Raw genomic sequence first — 6,346 nt, 5'->3', positions numbered from 1 at the left:
CATCTGCAATGCCTCACCCTATTCGTTTTGGGGTTTTTTTGCCTATTTTTTTTCAGTCTCCAGAGACACCTGTCTAACCAGGTACAACATTCCCCTGACAACAACAGAGTTCAATCTTGCCTCTGTTTCAGAGATTTCTCTATCAGGTATTTGGGGGAAGCCGTTTGCCAGGGAGGAAGGAGAATAACAGGACAACTTCTCAGTGTCTTTCTTTCTTCTTTAATCCCTTCGGAGAGACTCCGTCCGCAGTGAGCTGAGTGACTCACTCTTGACAGCTCCACGTGATTGCAGCAGGGTTGATTTTCTGTCTTTGCTCCGAGGATTCCCTTCCTTATTCAAACTGCTCTTCTCAGCCAGGGCCAGAGAATTAACGATATTCACCCCCAAACGTCCCCTTCTGTGTGGATATAGAATATAACAGGGACAGTCCTATCCATATCCTCTGTACACGTTCCTGGTTTCGTCAGCAGCCTGACAATACTTCCTTGTTCTTCTTTGATGCATTAAAAAAAAAATCCTTATGGAAATGACTCATTTCTCAAGCTCTGTGTTGTTGGCGTGGCCCCCGGAGCTCACAAGAGCAATAACGTCACGAACAAGGATAGACATGTCCTCATGCAAATCACTTCTCAGTCTGTGAGAGACCAGACCCTCTAACCCTCAGTCAACTGCCTTCTGGGCAGAACCGATTAAACAAACAAATTTTTTTTTTAAAAAGGGCAAAATTGGTACAAATCTCTGCCTCCAGACCAGGCAGTAGGAAATCATTTTACCGGAGCTGAATGAATGCACAGAACAGAACACTGTTAAATGTGGAGCTGGGAATGACAAATTGGAAATAAACTTTGGGACTTGAGCCACTGTAGGAAATGAGATGACAAACCACTATGTAATGATTCCAGGAATATCTGAGCTTTTCTTTAGCATGTGGAAAGAAAGGGGAGTGGCTGGCCACGGTGACAACCCGGTAGATGACGAGGAAGACTAGGGTGATATTCAAAGTGACAGTGGGGTCTGGCGGCTCGCTGCTTGAAAGTCAATAAACAGCAAGGCTGGTGGAAAGGACACTTGGCTGTATTTTGGATACCGGCAGTGGTGGGGTTGGGCGGGTAGAGAAATGGACTTGTATCCAAAACCTGGCTCCCGGTCACTGACAATCGGGGGGCAAGAGCTTCTATAGACAGAGGGAGGGGGCTTCATGCAGAAGCACCACAGTCAGCTCTGACAGTCGTGCTGCAATGGGTCATCGGTGGTTTGCCCGGCGTCATCATTATTGTCTCGGGTACAGTTAATCTTCAGTTCCTGGGGGAGAGCATGGCAGCCCTCTGCAGTATTCTCGCCTGGAGAATCCCACGGACAGAGGAGCCTGGCGGGCTACAGTCCACGGGGTCGCAGAGAGTCAGACAGGACTGCAGCAACCGAGCACACAATCTGTAGTTCCCAGATCACACTGTTCCCATCTCTTGGAGGCCAGCTCTCGGAAGTGAGGCCGCTGACGTCCTGGCTACGGTCTGGTCGTTGTGGAATCCACTTCTCCACCTGGTGGGGCTTCAGGTTTTACAAGACAGCTCAGAGGATTATCCACAGCCCCTGAGGAGCAAGCCAAGCTCCTTGGTTTTGCTTAACGACTAACCTATTATTGTTTGGTCCCCTTTGACTGTTTTCCTTTGTTTCTGCCTGTTCTCATTTCTATGATTAAACTGTTTTTTTTAATCTCCAGCTCAAGAGCAGATTCTCCTCGGCATCTCATCAGCGTGTGGCGACTTGATGGCCATCCTTGTCTCGGTCCACAATACCGCTATGTTTCTATCCAAAACAAACGCTGTTTATCCAAAACACAGCTAAGGTTCCTTTCCCCCAGCCTTGCTCTGCGCTGGCTTTTGAGCAGCAAGCCACCAGACCCCACCGTCACGAGCTGTGAACCTCCGCCTTGGTATCAATGAGAAGAGGCATCGCCCTTTCCCCAGTAACACACGTGTGAGTCTGTGAACAGACATTTGAAACTTCAGGCGCTGTGTCCACACGAGAGGGTTCGAGTGTTTCATCAGTAGACGGCTGAGCTCTTTTTTTTTAAGTTTTCTAATTGAAGGATCATTGCTTTACAGAATTTTGCTGTTTACTATCAAATCTCAACATGAATCAGTCATAGGTATACATATGTTCCCTCCCTGTTGAAACTCCCTTCCACCTCCCTCCCAATCCCACCCCTCTAGATTGATACAGAGCCCCTGTTTGAATTTTCCTGAGACATACAGCAAATTCCCTTTGGCTCTCCATTAACCTACATTCTTGACCTAGCCACTCTTCAGCCCAAAACTGAGTAAAGGGGAAAAAAAAAAAACACAGTGGGTGGTTTTTCTGACTTAGATTGGTCTACATTGCTGGTTTGATTTCAATCATACACCAAAATGAATCAGCCATAGGTATACATATGTCCCCTCCCTGTTGAACCTTCCTGCCATCTCCTGCCCCGTCCCACCCCTCTAGGTTGATGTAGAGCTCCTGTCTGAGTTTCCCTGAGACATACAGCAGAGACAGCTGGGCGTCTTTAAGGCATTTCTCAGACGGTAACCCCTCTCAGTTTGTGGATGAATTTGGCAACAGAAGAGCACTTCCAGAGGTGGTGACCATGTTCATGGAGAAGGCACCTAACCTGCTATTTTTTTTTTTTTCTTCATTTTTATTTTTATTTTTTTTTACAGTTAAAAGTATTTTTATTAAAAAAGTACAAATGCAAAGAAATGAACAGAGGAAAATTTATGCGTCGAACCTGGACTGGTCACTTATGATAATATACATGCTATTTTAGATGAGAAAAATGACGGCACATTTTCCGACAGGCTGTCCCAGAATTCTCGTATCATCCTTTCTAGAGACACATTCGTCCTTTATTTTCATTATAAGCCTTTTATTTATTTTTCTAAAAGATTTTTTTTTTAATGTGGACCATTTTTAAAGTCTTTATTGAATGTGTTATGATATGGCTTCTGTTTTATGTTTTGGTAGTTTAGATGCAAGGCATGTGGGATCTTGAGTCCCCGACCAAAGATGAAGCCCACACTCCCGGCATTGGAAGGTGAAGACTTAACCACAGGACCCCCAGGGAAATCCACACAGGCCCTTTAGACCATGGTCATACCCTCAGGAACGTTCCATTGTGGGGCTTCCCTGGTGGCTCAGGGGTGAAGAATCTGCCTGCCAATGCGAGTTCAATCCCTGGGCCGGGAAGATCCCCTGGAGGAGGCAAGGGCAACCCACTCCAGTATTCTTGCCTGGGAAATCCAGGAAGATCCCCTGGAGGAGGCAAGGGCAACCCACTCCAGTATTCTTGCCTGGGAAATCCCATGGACAGAGGAGCCTGGCGGGCTAAAACCCATGGGGTTGCAAAAGAGTCTCGGACACAATTTAGCAACTAAAACAACAGAACACCGACAAAGTTCTATTGCATAGATTGGATCGAATGCTTGGGAAATACACACGTTGACACTTGAGGAAATCTCACCTTAAAGTCATTTCGGGCACCTCGGCTACATCCTGAGGCTCTTGACTTGCTGGTATCCAGCCTGACTGGTCCCATTGCGGTAGCACTTTTAATTATCACTGTTGACACTCGAGCCTTATGGAATCATCTTCCATCCTTCTAAACATGCTCCGGCCTCACCTGATGGCTCTTCCCTTCACCTCTGTAACTGGGAACCCCTTGAAGACGCCGGGGTCGGAAGCTCACTCTTCTCCCTCTGAGTGTACCTTTAAGATTTAATTAATGTTTATGACTTTGACCACCATCAGGGACATTCTTAGGCAAAATGACCGAGGTGAAATTTTACAGCATCTCCATCAGCTTTTCTGACCTCTCTTCTTAGCGGTACCCAATCACTGGTTTCTGTGAAGCTCTCAGAATGTTCCACTGCCTCATGGACCCCCTCCCTGTGGAACTCTTAGGACTTTCTTCTGATTTATGGTCAAATTCAGTGTTCAGCTAGATGCACTGTCAGGCAGCAAAGCCAACCCAAAACAAAAAATAATTTTTTAATCAATTGACTTTAATTGGAGGCTAATTACTTTACAATCTTGTGGTGGTTTTTGCCAGTGACAGTGAATCAGTCACAGGTGTATAAAATAGGTTTAATAACATTTGCATATTCACCTATCCAATTTTTGCCTAATTTTTTTTTTTTTTTGCCTCACCTTTTGGCTTGTGGCATCTTACCTCCGTGATCAGAGATCAAACTGGTGCCCCTTGCAGTGGAAATACAGAGTCCTAACCACTGGACTAACCAGGGAATTCCCTTGCAAAAATTTAAAGTAGATACATCTCAAACAAGAAGAGAGAGAGACTGCTTACCAGGAAGCTTAGGAGGGGTGGCTTCCCAGATGGTTCAGTGGGAAAGAATCCACCTGCAGTGCAGGAGACGCGGTTTTGATTCCTGGGTGGGTAAGATCCCCTGGAGAAGGAAATGGCAACCCATTCCAGTATTCTTGCCTGGAGAATCCCATGGATGGAGGAGTCTGGTGGGGCTACAGTCCATGGAGTCACAAAGAGTCGGACACGACTGAAATGACTGAGCACACAATTTTCAGTTCTTGGAAATGAGGCAGCTTACGTCATGGCTACAGTCTATTCATCACGGAGTCCACTTCTCTACCTGGTAGGGTTTCCAGCACACACGCCAGCACACGCCTGCATGACATTTTCAATACAGACAAATTCCAGCTTCTCACCTTCTCTAAGAAATGTCTCAGCTAAAGGGGATCCTGGGGCAGGGGGAGGGAAGGTGAAAGAACCTGCACCTTGTCCAGCACAAGGAGAGTCTGTCAGAGAGGCATGGCTTTGCCCAGGAGGCTGCAAACGCATCAATTTCCTGTCTTCAAACAAAACCACTAAAAGAGTCTGCTCCACAGCCACACCTCCCACGTTCTAGAAGGATCTAGACTCCTCCCCCAGTTTGTGGGCTGCCCCCTGGGGGGCATTCAGCAGTCAGCCTGGGTATCCCTCGTCCCCCTTGGACTCTGCAGCAAACACATCAGGGGAAGGCTTCTAAGCTTTCCTCCTTCAGCTCCTCAGCTCAGGCAGCCCACCCCCCTTGCCCACACTTGAAACCCACCACCATCACGAACTGCCCTCAGCCCTGTCTTTACTTGGTCTCCAGAAATGACATTCTAATTTCCCGTCTCCTAAGGCTTCCCTCAGAGAAGGCAATGGCACCCCACTCCAGTACTCTTGCCTGGAAAATCCCATGGATGGAGGAGCCTGGTGGGTTGCAGTCCATGGGGTCGCTAAGGGTCGGACATGACTGAGCGACTTCACTTTCACTTTTCACTTTCACGCATCGGAGAAGGAAATGGCAACCCACTCCAGTGTTCTTGCCTGGAGAATCTCAGGGACGGCGGAGCCTGGTGGGCTGCCGTCTATGGGGTCGCATAGAGTCGGACACGACTGAAGCGACTTAGCAGCAGCAGCAGCAGGGCTTCCCTGGTAGCTCAGCAGGTAAAGAATCTGCCTGCAATGCGAGAGACCTGGGTTCAATCCCTGGGTTGGGAAGATCCCCTGGAGAAGGAAAGGCCACCCACTCCAGTCTTCTGGCCTGGAAATTCCAGGGACTGTATACTCCATGGGGTCACAAAGAGTTGGACACGACTGAGCGACTTGCACTTTTCATTTACATTCTTGCACACCCAGAGTTGCCTCTTCACATCAAATGCAAGGAATCAGAACTACACACCGATTTCATTAATTTGAACACTGTATTTGTCTGGAGGGAAAGGCAGGTAATAAAAATAAGGTTAGGCCGGGTATATTATGAGTCTGTCTCTTTTCTGTGTGGTTCCAAGGAGCCGTGGACGGTACAAATAAAATAGTTCATAGAAATTAATTCTGTTGTGTGTAAGATATTACTTCATTAAATTTTATTGGATTTTCAAAACTGTGCTTCTAACCACAGGAGCATAAGACAATCTCCAGTGGATGTCTGCTGTGTATTAAGGGAATTAAAGCTTAAAATCATGGGCAACTTTTAAATTCTGTGACTGGAATGTACTCATTGTTTATTCATTTAAATGGTGAATCTTTAAGTCAATTATGTACTTGTCGTTCAGTTGCTAAGTCGTGTCCGACTCTTTGAGACCCCATGAACTGCAGCACGCCAGGTCTCCCTGTCCATCACCAACTCTCGGAGCTTGCTGAAACTCATGTCCATTGAGTCGGTGATGTGATCCAACCATCTCACCCTCTGTCGTCCCCTTCTCCTCCTGCCCTCAATCTTTCCCAGCATCAGGGTCTTTTCTAGTGAGTCAGCTCTTTGCAATAGGTGGCCAAAGTATTAGAGCTTCAGCATCAGTCTTTTCA

The sequence above is a fragment of the Moschus berezovskii genome, chromosome Y, assembly GCF_049115385.1.
Source record: "Moschus berezovskii isolate FMDL1 chromosome Y, NW_MosBer_1.0, whole genome shotgun sequence".
Classification (NCBI taxonomy): Eukaryota; Metazoa; Chordata; class Mammalia; order Artiodactyla; family Moschidae; genus Moschus; species Moschus berezovskii.
The sequence above is the reverse complement of the archived record's forward strand: the minus strand, read 5'-3'. Positions refer to the sequence as shown.